Below are 13598 nucleotides of genomic sequence, written 5' to 3' on the forward strand. Positions count from 1 at the left end.
CTAAAAAGAAACAATAAATTTAAAAAAAAGAAAACTATGGCTGCAGACTTAGAGGTATATCTAATGACTACAGAGGACAAGTTACTCCTACAGTGATGAAGTCTATAACCCTGGCTTCATTAGTACTATTTAATCAATCACACTAAAAAAGTACTATGTAGATTTATACCACAAACCCCATACATACAGCACTTGACTCATAATGGCAGAAATCATAATACTCAGCACATGGTAAGTGATCAATCTTATTATGCAAAGGTATTACTCCTGTTAGGTAAGAATATAATCAATCTTACTAGTATTTTTTTAAAAGTAGTTAACATATTGGTAGAAAAGCCATCTGGACCAGGCATGATGGCACATGCCTATAATCCTAGTGACTAGGGAGGCTAAGGCAGGAGGATCACATGTTGGAGGCTAGTCTCCACAACTTAGCAAGACCCTGTCTCAAAATAAAACAAATTTTAAAAAGGAAGAGCTGGGGATGTGGCTCAGTGGTAGAGCATTCCTGGGTTCAATCCTCAGGCACACAGACCGTTTTGGGACAGGGCCTGTAGCTCAATGGTAGAGCACTTGCCTGGCTTGTATTGGGTGCTGGATTGGATCTTCAGCACCACAGAGAAAAAAGAAAATCTATTTTGTCATAATTTCTATAGCTGAAATGTTTACATAGTACAATTACAAGATAACTTAGGACACTTTATCTATATTTCAAAATTCTTTTCACTTTTTATAACACTCTTATTTTTCATATATTTTCTCCTCTTATCCCAAGATCCAAAGAACAATTTTTGCCATGAAAAAAGCAAACACTTTTAAAAATAAAGTCCAAATCTATTTCCCCCACACACACACATATCCCCTCAATTCATTTACTGTATTTTTCATAAACTTTGGTTAATAAAGGTGAAAAATCTGATTACATTTTCTCCCACTCAAAGTTAAATAACTGTCAGGATAGATAAGAATGTACTGGAATCGTGTAGATCAGTTTCAGGAAAGGAATTTCAAAGAAAGGAAATAACAATTCAAAAGTGTCAAGGACGAATGTTTAGCCAGGTTGTTTTTATACAGATGAACATAAATGAATTCAGAGAAGGCCTATGTCACTTTAGTCCTTCAGAGTTTTCAACTGGCAAGTTTAAAGTGATTTGTTATCATAAATAAGAAGCAGCCCAAATATAGCCTTCTCAAATTCACTGTATTTCTGGAAATAAAATAAATTGTGTGATAACTCAAATGCACATCTGTTGAACAGAAACAAAGACAAACAGTCATCAGAAATAATACTTACTATTGCCAGGCACAGTGGTATGAACCCATAATCCCAGTGACAAGGGAAGCTGAGACAAGAGGATCCCAAGTTCAAGGCCAACCTCAGCAATTTAGCCAGGCCCTAATCAACTTAGGCTTGTTTTGAAATAAAAAATATAAAGGGTTGGGGATGTGGGACACGGTGTTTAAGTGTCCCAGGGTTTAATCCTTAGTATCAAAATAATAATAATAACAATAATTCCTATTTTTTTAATTTAAAGTGCAAACTCAGGGTTGGAAATATACCTCAGTGCTTAGAGCACTTATCTGTCTATCATGTGAGAAGGACTGGTTCAATCTCCAGGACTGAAATAAAAAGTTTTGTTTTATTTAAGGCAGTACACTAAGACTATAACGGCTGAAATCTTTAGAAAAGTAGTTCTGGTTGATGTGCTTTACCTAAAAGAGATCTCTCTCCCACTTTAGACATGCAATATTCATAAAGCAGATGCCTACATTTAATTAGTTTGCTTTAAGAGTGATGCACCAAGCTGGGATTATAGCTCAACGGTACAGCACTTGCCTAGCATGTGTGAGACACTGGGTTCAATTACCAGCACCCCATATAAATAAATAAAAATAAAGGTTCATTGACAACTAAAAAATATTTAAAATAGAAAGATGCACTTTTTCTCTGTGTGTGCTAGGCATTGAACTCAGAGCCTCGCAGAGTCTAAGCACATACATGTTCTACCACTGAACTATACTCCAAGATTCACATTTTTAATTCTGAAAATCTGTAAGGAGTTAAGCTACCACTAAATTCTAAATTTTGATTTCATATATTCTGTCAGATCTTTGACATAAATTACAAAGCACTTCTTGACTACTTCCTTTTTTTTTTTTTTTTTGGTAGTGGGGATTGAACCCAGGGGTGTTTTTACCACTGAGCAACATCCCCAAACCTTTTTTTCCATTTGAGACAGGGTCTCACTAAGTTGCTGAGGTCCTCGCTAAGTTTCTGAAGTTGGCCTGGAACTTGAGATCCTCCTGACTCAGCCTCTGATGTACCTGGGATTACAGGCATGCACCACAACACCCAATGACTATTTGCCTTTTCTTTCTAATTCTGATGAAAGCTTCACATGCATGTACACATATGAGTACAGAGAAACACACGCAAACAGGACAAATTATTTGTGTGTATTATTTATAAGAACTTACAGTTAAAATTAATTTTGTCTAAGGGCTAGGGATGTGGCTCAATGGCAGACTGATTGCATAGCATTTGCAAGGCCCTGGGTTCAATCCCCAGCACCGCAAAAATAAATAAATAAATAAATGAATGAGTAAATAAATAAATAAAACTAATTTTGTCGAATGTTTTATCACTGACAACACCTCCCTTTGGAAGGGGTGTAGATATAAATGTAGGACATTTATATTTATAGATATAAATGTAGGACATTCAGCACAGACAAAGGTAAACAGATCAAAATAGAAAAAGTATAAATACAGCACTCCCCCTTGGAATTTTCTTTTTCTTTCTTCACAATTTCACAGATAGAAAATTTCTTCTTACCATACATCTTAACAACCTCAGCAAACAATTTATTTCCTTCATAAGTCAATATATTTCACAACTTCACTTAATGGAAGCACCTGTGACTTCTCTTTGCATATGTGAATATCTAGCATCACTATTCTTTTTTTTAGTATTTTCAGTTGTTGATAGACCTTTATTTTATTTATTTACATGCAGTGCTGAGAATCAAACCCCATGCCTCACACGTGCTAGGCAAGTGCTCTACTACCAAGCCACAACCCCAACCCAACTAGCATCACTACTCTTGTGCTTTGGGTCCATTAAGTAAAATAAGGGTCATGGGGCTGGAGATATAGCTCAGTTGGTAAAGTGCTTGCATCGTATGCACAAGACCCTGCGCTCAATCCCCAGCACCACAAAAAAAAAAAAGGAGAAAGGACATTTGAATGCAAGTCTGGCAATACTATGACAGTCTGAGATGGCTACTAAGTGACTTATGTGCACGCAGTGTATATAGCATAGAAACACTGGGCAAAGGAATGACTGACATCCTGAGTGGGACCGAGATAAATTTGATCATGGTATTTGGAAGGGTGTGCAATTTATAACCTGTGAGTTATTTTTAAAAAAGAAAAAAATAAATTATTAATTGTTCATTTCTGGAACTTTTCATCTAATATTTTCAAATTATAGTTGACTGCAGGTAATTGAAACCTTAGAAATCAAAATTGCAGTAAATTGCAGATACTACTGTATCTGTGATGAAAGATGATACTATAATACTTTGATGTGACTGAAACAAAATCATATATGGCCAGATACTTTCAAATCAGTCTCCTCAACATGCATATACAAAAGTGAGTTTGACCCAGTGGCTTGGAAGGCTGAGGCAGGAGTATAGAAAGTTCAAAGCCCAGTCTCAACAACTTAGAGAGGCCCTAAGGAACTGTCAAATAAAACATTAAAAGGGATAGGAATGTGACTCAGTGGTCAAATGTTCCTGGGTTCAATCCTTGGTACTGAAGAAAGAGTGAGTTTGATGGAAATGACTGGATTAAGCTGAAAAGCTTCATAGTTATGAGCTGAGTGACCAAAGTTTAAGTAGAACTTGGGGAATATAAAAATACAAATGAAGAACCAAAATGATGGTTTAATCAAGAGAGATAAAACTTAGACATGGAAGCAGGAAAGTTAGTTTGCCTACTCAGAAATGAGGTATGGGATTAGGGCAGGAAAGAAATAACAATAACATATCCTTACATTCATACAGCACATTTCTGTTTACAAAGGAGTCTTTCATGAATTATTTCATTTGAGACAGAAAACATTCATTAGATAATAAATTCATTCAATATACAATAATACTTTTGGCATCAACTACACTTGAATTTAAAACTAAATTCTGCCACTTTTTAGCTGGCAATCATCCATTTGATCTCTCTGATTATCAGTATCCTCATCTGAAAAATACAGAAAACTTTTACTCAAGGGATTGTTGAAAAGACGAAATGAAATTACATGCATAAAGTGATTGCACATAATTTCATCTCCTTTTCACCTTACTACTATTGCTAACTGCTTAATATTTTTGCTAAGCCCAGCTAGTGATACAAAGGAGTAAGACATAAGCCTCAAGGAGCTCAGGGAAGCAAGGTGCACTGGTAGCCCAAAGACTAAAGGGAGGGAATTCAGGAAGATTTCACAAATGAAATGCATTGTCTCTTTTTTTTCTTTAAAATATAAAGAATAAATATCAACTGGAGAAAACCCAAAAGTAAAAAAGTAAATGTAAAAATAACAAATTCATTCACTTCATATAAGAGATAACCAATGATAATGAGCTGAGGTGTCTATGTGTGTGTGTGTGTGTTTGTGTGTGTGTGTGTAAGTTAGGAGGCTGTTACACTTTTACCTATGTATATACACATATTTTTAAATACTTTTAGTTGTAGATGGACACAATACCTTTATTTTAGTTATTCATTCTTATGTGATGCTAGGAATCAAACCCAGTGCCTCACACATGCTTGGCGAGCACCCTACCACTGAGATACATCCCCAGCCCAAACATACATATTTTTAATAAATGATACACTACTCTGTTTTATAATGTTTCTTTTCATTCAGTGCTACAAAATGACCATTTTTCTATGTCAGTAAATGTTATTTGATCTATTTTTGTCCTTGGGATTGAACCCAGGGCTTCACACATAGTGACTTTTGATATATAATACCTAATACTTTTACCTAACTGAATCTTCACAACAATCTGATTGGAGAGGTCCTATTTTTGTCCCCATTTTATAGATGATAACATTGAGACACAGAGAGAGTAAAATCTTTCCCAATGACACACAGCTAGTAAGTGACAAAACTGAAATGTGAAGCCTGACCCAGATCTGTGGAGTTTTTTTCCTGTTTCTGGGGATTTAACCCAGCCAGGGCCCTATACATGCTAGATAAGCACTCTACCAACTGAGCTACATCTCCATAACCCAAATTCTGTGCTTTTTAACCACTAATATATATGCCATATAGATGTATATTGTTCAAAGTGCTGAAGATTGAATGCAGGGCCTTGCACGTGCTAGACAAATGCTCTATCATTGAGCTCTACCTCCATCCCTACATGCCTTAATTTTAAAAGGATGGCTAGAAGCCCATTATATAAACGTACCATAATTTAGTCAATCTATTATTGTTAGGTGATATGGGTTTTAAAGATTAAGTAGGTTGTGTTTATCTATAGTTCTAGCTACAGGGGAGGCTGAAGGAGGATTGCTTAAGACCAGGAGTTCAGAGCCACCCTGGGCAACATAGAGATACCCTATTTTTTAACAAAATATGAGTAAGAGGTCTCTAGACAAATGAAAAGAAATTTTAAAAAAGGGGGCTATGAATAAAGTTACAAAGTTGTAGCACACATGATGAGAATATGGCTGATAGGGCTGGAGCATATGGTGTGAGTGGGACAGGAGGTTGGAAAGGTAAGTAAAGTCAGATCATGAAGGATAAACAAGAAAGGTACAAGTCTGGAGTCAGTAAAAGGGTACTGCCTGACAATGGAATATTCGATCACAAAAAGGGATGAAACTCAAACACATACTGACATGTGGATGAAAATTAAGACATTAAGTTAAACAAAATAAACCAGATACAAAAGGGCAAATATTTTACGATACCATTTTTAAACAGTGCCTACCTCATAAATATATGCATTTATTATATATCAATAAAAAAGCCCAGAATAGCCAGGCATGGTGATGCACACCTATAATCCCAGCTACTCAGTAGACTGAAGCAGGAGGATAAAGTCAGACTGGGCAATTTAGTGAGATGATGTCTTAAAATAAATAAAAAATGAAAAAGGCTGGGGTCGTAGCTCAGTGGTAGAGTGCTTGCCTAGCATGTGTGAGGCACGGGGTTTGATTCTTAGCACCACATATAAATAAATTAAATAAAGGTATATTATCATCTAAAATTTTTTTAAAAAAGAAAGTAGAAGTAACCAGGGAGTGGGGAAAGGGAGAATGGAAATTTATTGTTTGACTTTTGGTTCAGAACAATGAAAAAGTTATGGAAATAGATAATAGTGCCATTTGTACAACATTGCAAATAGTCAGCATTGCATAACTGTACACTTAAAATGGCTTAAAATGGGCAAGGTGTGGTAGCACATGACTGTAATCCCAGCAACTCAGGAGGCTGAGGCATGAAGACCACAAGTTCAAGGACAGCCTGGGCAACTTAGAAAGGCCCTAAGCAACTTAGGAAGACCTTGTCTCAAAATGAAAAAAAAAATTGCTGGGGATGTGGCTCAGTGGTTAAGCACCACTGGGTTCAAGCCATGGTACCAAACACACACACACACACACACTCACACACGAAATGGTTAAGATGGCAAACTTTATATTATATATGTATATATATGTGGGCAGATACACACACACACACATATATATACATTTATGTGTATCTGCCCACATATATACATACACACATATAACCACAATTTTTTAAAAAGGCTATTGACCAGAAAGACACTGAATTGATAGGGAGGAAGGAGCAAGCCAGGCATGGTGGTGCGCACCTGTAATCACAGCAACTCAGAAGGCCAAGGCAGAAGGATGGCAAGTTTGAGGCAGCCTCAACAACTTAGCAAGAACCTGTCTTAAAATGAAAAAATAAAAATGGCCAGGGATAGAGTTCAGTGGAAGAGAGCCCTTGAGTTCCATCCCCAGTAACAAAAAAAGAGAAAAGTAAAAAAAGAAAAAGAAAAAAAAAGGAGGGAGCAAATCTGGGAAATATTAATAGACAACAGACTGGGTGATGGACTAAATGTGGTGGGGTGAGGGAAAAAACAGCTCTTCAGTTTCCAGATAAACAGGAATAGCATTATCAGTTTTCTATTATAGATAAGGAAATAAAAGCCCAGAAATAACAAAATAACTTATCCAAGGTCATGGTTTATTAATTTTTAAAAAATGGAACTGAAACACCAGACCATAGACTGAAATTCAGTACTTTCCACTACAATATAACTCATTCAAAAAAAAATATTGTCTCACATTTGAATAGCACTCTGATTTACAAAGCACTTTCACAAACATTATTTCACTCCCCAGCAAAATTTCACAATAACCTGTGAGTTAGACAAGGCAGGTATTGTCATTCTACTGACAAGTATACACTTAAATAGAGTAAGGAAATTGACACAACTCCTTTAAATACTCAAATATCTAAGCTTTATCTATTGGATTAAAGAGGGGTCTTATGGTGAGAAGAGAAGGAATTCAAATGAACCTGATAGGCTTACCACAGCTACTACATGTAGTAGGTATTGACTGAAGGGAGAAAACAAGCTAGAAATGGAAGTGGTTTGGGTAGGTTACAGGTCTGCCATATTTCATAACTCTATGTCATAATTTTACAGACTATGACTGCTGCCCCCTGGATTTATGTAACACAACAGTCCTAGATAAAATAAAGTGTCTTCAACTTGCAGATCAGGATCTACTGGTAGATCAAGAAACTTCACATCCTGGAGCAGTAAACTGGTTCCCAAAAATGTTTTCTCCTTCCTGCTACATCCTCTTTCTTTTCCATGATCCTGCTGAGATTCTCAGTGTGAGGGGAGAGCACAAACAAATTATTTCTCAGAGACTACACTGTCAGTTTCTGTCCTAATCTTACGACTGTAAAGTTAAAAGAAACTCTTCCTGAGCTAGGGGTGTAGCTCAGTTGAAGAGCACTTTCCTAATGTGCAGTAGGCTAGGAGTTCAATTTTCAGCAAAGCAAAAAATAAAAAAGAAGCTCCTGCTTATAAAAAGAGAGAGATCATCATAAAAAAAAGATTGGTGCGGTGCCCCTCCCGCCGCTCGCGATCTGCGTCACTTCCGGCGTGTGCGTCCGGCGTTCGCCCGCCGCGGGATGGCGGCTCTGAGGAATTGGTTGTCGAGGAGCGTAGCCTCCTTCTTCAGAAATTGGAGCCTCATTCTCTTAGTAATGAAGCATTAATGAGGAGGGCTGTGTCTTTGGTAACAGATAGCACCTCTACTTTTCTCTCTCAAACTACGTATGCATTGATTGAAGCAATCACTGAATATACTAAGGCTGTTTATACATTAATTTCTCTGTACCGACAATATACAAGTTTACTTGGGAAAATGAATTCACAGGAGGAAGATGAAGTGTGGCAGGTGATCATAGGAGCCAGAGTTGAGATGACTTCAAAACAACAGGAATACTTGAAGCTGGAAACCACTTGGATGACTGCAGTTGGTCTCTCAGAGATGGCAGCAGAAGCTGCATACCAATCTGGAGCAGATCAGGCCTCTATAACTGCCAGGAATCACATTCAGCTGGTGAAATCGCAGGTGCAGGAGGTGCGCCAGCTCTCCCAAAAAGCAGAAACCAAACTGGCCGAAGCGCAAACACAGGAGCTGCACCAGAAAACACAGGAGGGAAGGGACGAGAGGGCCGACCAGGAACAGGAGGCCTACCTGCGTGAAGATTGAGGGCTCAAGCTGGCTGCCCTTTCTGCCCACTCTGTGGGGAAAGCAGAGGTGGATGCCCTCCACCCAGCATCAGCACAATTCTCTCTGCACGGAGAAGAGGCGGCAGGCTGTACCCTGGCCTATCAGGCCAGAAGCCTTTGTGAGCTCCGAATGCCTGATCCTTTCCCCTAGGTCTCAGCTTTTACTGGACCTGGTTGTTAGTCCTTGGGCACTGTATGTACCCTGTTTAACGTTGCACCCCCTCAGCATACTTGCTCTCTTTCTTTAGGCCCAAAGCATTTCACCAGCCTGGGCCAGAGAGGGGTCTTTTAGTCACTTCCTTAAGTTCAATAGCTATTTAACCTCAGTTTCAAGCTTACTCAGATTTTCAAATGTGATTTAGTATTTGTTCCCTCCATGGGAATTTGAGTTTGGTGGGGAAGTGGGGGAGCTTATCGAGTTTTTAAGATTTCTTTTTAAGTATATGTAATGCCTTCTCTGATGTGACCTTACCACCAGCTCCTTGGACAGCAGAGGCCAAGGAGTCAAGAGGGTAACTGTGAAGGGAATGAATGCAGAGTGTTCACCTGGTGCTCCCAACAGGACTTATTCTTGACACATGCAAAAAAAAAAAAAAAAAAAAAAAAAGATTGGGAGGAAACAAAGGTGATCTTGTGTGATCATCTCAGTATAGTGGGAAAAAATATTCTAATAAGTACCAGGATAATACTGTCAAACTTTTTTCTAATATGATCATACTTACATTAAGTCCAAAGGTAACAAGAAAAATGTAGGTCATAACAGGCATCCATTTGGCAATCCACTCACACCATAAGCCAAGTTAAAAGTAATACAGGTTACAAACAATACTTGATAAGTATGTGACCAAGTTATGTTGAGGTGCAACACAAAACTGGGACGCAACTGGTCTGGTCAGATGTTTCAATTATAGAAGATAATCTAAAATTGACCAGATGCTTCAAATGTAGAACAAAACCACCACTGAAGGAATAAGGAATGTAGCTCAGTGGAAGAGCACTTGCCTAGCATGTGTGAAGCCCTAGGCTCCATCCCCAGCACCACAAAACAATAAAAAAGCATCCACTAGAAGTTCTCAAATGACCATGCTAAATGATAGCAGTTGGGCTGGGGATATCGCTCAGTTGGTAGAGTACTTGCCTTGCAAGCATGAGGCCCTAGGTTCAATCCCCAGCACCACAAAAATTAAAAAAAAAATTGAGTTAATTGCAGTTAAGTCTCTCTTCATTATATTCGGATAAAAGAAACACACCACTGTTATAGAATCACAAGTAAAAAGAAAGGCTAGGCAGTGTCCATCAAAAGATGAATGGAGCTTGGCATGGTGCTGCACACCTGTAATCCCAGCAGCTCAGGAGGCTGAGGCGGGAGGATTACGAGTTCAAAGACAACCTCAGGAAAAGCAACTCAGTGAGACCCTGTCTCTAAATAAAATACAAAATGGAACTGGGGATGTGGCTCAGTGGTCAAGTGCCTCTGAGTTCAATCCCCCGTACCCCCCCCCAAAAAAAGATGAATGGATAGAGAAATGGTGGTATGTATACACAATGGAGTTTTATTCAGCCATAAAGAATAATGATATTATGTCATCTGCAGGAAAATGGATGGAACTAGAAACCAATATGTTAAGCCAAATACATCAAACTCAGAAGGTCAAAGGACACAAGCTTTCTCTCTAATGCAGAAGCTAGAGAGGAAAAAGGAAAAGAAAGGTGGGGGTGGATCTAATGTTAATCAAAGGTATCAGTAAAGGGACCAAGGAGTAAGAAGTGGGGGGTTGCTGGAGAGTGATATTAGCCAAATTATATAATTGTATTGTGTACAAATATGTAACAACAAATCCCATCAATATGTGCAACTAAAATGCACCAATAAAAAGGTGGAAAAAAAAGAAAGAAAGAAGGAAAGGCTAGGCAAATGTACACTGTATGGCCTGAAGATATTCTGATGGCACCGTACCAACCATCACAGAAAATCTTTCTTTCCTTGCCTAATCTCTGTTTTTCCTCACCTCTTCTTATACTGCCCACTGGCACTTCCAGTGTATATTGCTTAATCTCTCTAATATCACTTGGTGATCCAAGGGTTACTGACTACAGTCACTTGGCATAAATATCATTTTCTTGCCTATAGAGTTATTCACTGAGGAAACTTACTATGACATTATAAAATAGGAACAAATTAGAATGGAGATGAGATGAAACCAAACCTGTGTAACTCCAAAGCACATCCTCCTAACCCTCTCAATTTGGTGTATCCAAAAATCCAAAGACTTCACCACAGACTGAATATAGGCAGACAGTTCTTCAAAGCAGTCAAAAGATGGTCCACACCTATCACCTTCAAGTCCCTCCTCAACATAAAATTTCTAGTACAATCAAACAACCAGCCAAGTCCCTTCACTGATTGCCATACAGTCTATGCTCTTACCCTTTCTTTCTTTTTCTTTTTTGAGGGGGTTCCAGGAATTGAAACTGTAGATCCTTAACCACTGAACCACATCCTCAGTCCTTTATAATTTTTATGTTGAGACAGCATCTCTAAGCTGCATAGGGCCTTGCTAAATTGCTGAGGCTGGCCTTGAACCTGCAATTCTGCCTCAGCCTCCCAAATCACTGCGATTATACGCATGCACCACCACCTCCAGCTTTACCCTTTTTATTCCAAGACATTGTTTAGACTGGTCCACTCACCTAGAAGGCTCTCTTCCACATATTTAAATCCTATCACCTAACTAGTCTATAATTTCCACAAAAGCAGGAAAGTATTTACTGTGTTCACTATCATATCTCCAGTGAACATGGTAGCTACTTAATGAATCACTATTGAGTAAGTAAATGAACTGAAGTCACAACTCCCCACTGACAGAACATGTTAAATACTCCTACCCACTTTATTTGTGAATTCCAAATGCCCTGGAATTGGGATCATAGTTTAAGCACTCAATTTCTCTATAATTGTTTGATATTAGCTTTCTTGCCCTGGCTACACATTGGAGGATATGTCTTGTTTCTCTGGATATCTCACAGGGTCTAGGTAAACTATGGATACATAAGCATACAATGAACATTAACTGGAGTGCTGATATGCTTCATAAAAATTCCATTTATAGGGCTGGGGCTTGGGTTCAGTGGTAGAGCACTTGCCTAACACCTGTGAGGCATTGGGTTTGATCCTCAGCACCACATAAAAATAAATAAATAAAATAAAGGTATTGTGTCCACCTACAACTAGAAAATGTGTGTGTGTGTGTATAAATAAATAAATTCCATTTATAGCTGGGTATGTAGCTGCATGCCTATAATCCCAATTACTTGGGAGGCTGAGGCAGGAGGATCCCAATTTTAAGGCCAGCCTCAGCAAGTTAGTGAGGCCCTAAGGCAACTTTAGCAAGACCCTGTCTCAAAATTAAAAAATAAAAAAGAGCTGGGGATGTGGCTCTATGATTAAATACCTCTGGGTTCAATCCCCAGTACAAAAACAATAAATCCATATAAGATGGCAGCCATTTTGTAGAGTAAGATAGACATGCATAAGGCCTTTTTACCTTGCTGACACTTTCTATTTCAGAACTCACTCAGCATAACTATAGTTTAGTCTTTGGCAACTAGGGAAATACTAGGAAAATAATCTGGAAAATCTTGATGGCCCAGAGTCTCTGGCTTGCTAATAATTACACAAGCAGATTGTTATGAGTTTTCTTGGTAGGGAAGTAGAATGACTACATCATAGTGATATGATCTGCCAACTGTCATGAGTTTTGAGATGCCATGTTAACGTTCTGTAGGTGTACTGTAGGATACTGGACCCTCCCAATCTGAGTTTTCCAATTACTGTGGTATAATTTAGAAATTATACTTGCAGATATTGATTAGTATATTGCTCCTATAGTCTAGGAAATTTATAGTACAGCAGAACTATAATTTACAGTTTCATTATATAGGTTGCTAAAGTTACTTGTATCATAAATATTTTAATAATACCAACTAATCTTTATTGTATGTTTACTACATGCCAGTAACTCTTCTTAGAGCTTGACATGTATCAACTCATTGAAAACCTCAGGAGGTAGGCACTGTTATTGTTTCCTTTGGGATATAGCTGGGTGGTAGAGAGCCTGCCTTTCCCTGAGAGGGAAGGAGGTAAGAATGGAAGGAAAGGAAGGAAAAAGTCTTTATAGGGTCATACCAGTTATAAGGAGAACAGATAGGATTCCAAATCAGGCAGTTCAGTACCAAAGGTCCACATTCTTTTTTTTTTTTTGGTGGGGGCGGTGCTGGTGACTGAATCCAGGAGTTCCTTACCTCTGAGCTACATCCCCAGTCCTTTTTAGTTTTTGTTTTGAGACAGGGTCTCGCTAAGTTGTTGAGGCTTCCTTTAATTTGTCATTCTCCTGCCTCAGCCTCCTGAGTCACTAAGAATAAAGGCATGTGCCACTCCACCCATCTTCAGCATATCTTTAAATAATATACTTAGTTAAAAATAAAACTCTGTCAGGTACAGTCACTCACATCTGTAATTCCAGTGGCTCAGGAGGCTGAGGCAGGAGGATCACAAGTTCAAAGCCAGCCTCAGCAACTCAGTGAGGCTCTAAGGACTTAGCAAGACCCTACCTCAAAATAAAAAATAAAAAAGTCTGGGATATGGCTCAGTGATTAAATGCCCCTGGGTTCAATCCCTGGTACGAAAATAAAAAATAGGGCTGGGGAGATAGCTCAGTTGGTAGAATGCTTGCCTCGAAAGCACAAGGCCCTGGGTTCAAT

General features: G+C 38.4%; 1 pseudogene across 1 annotated transcript; it reads left to right on the forward strand.

Annotated features, from left to right (window-relative positions):
- Positions 1 to 8194: 8194 nt before the first annotated feature.
- On the forward strand, positions 8195 to 9412 carry LOC306651856 (diablo IAP-binding mitochondrial protein-like; annotated as a pseudogene). The gene has a single exon. The product of its transcript is annotated as a diablo IAP-binding mitochondrial protein-like (transcript).
- The last annotated feature ends 4186 nt before the right edge of the window (positions 9413 to 13598 follow it).

This window comes from Sciurus vulgaris, assembly GCF_902686455.1.
Source record: "Sciurus vulgaris genome assembly, chromosome: X".
Taxonomy (NCBI): domain Eukaryota; kingdom Metazoa; phylum Chordata; class Mammalia; order Rodentia; family Sciuridae; genus Sciurus; species Sciurus vulgaris.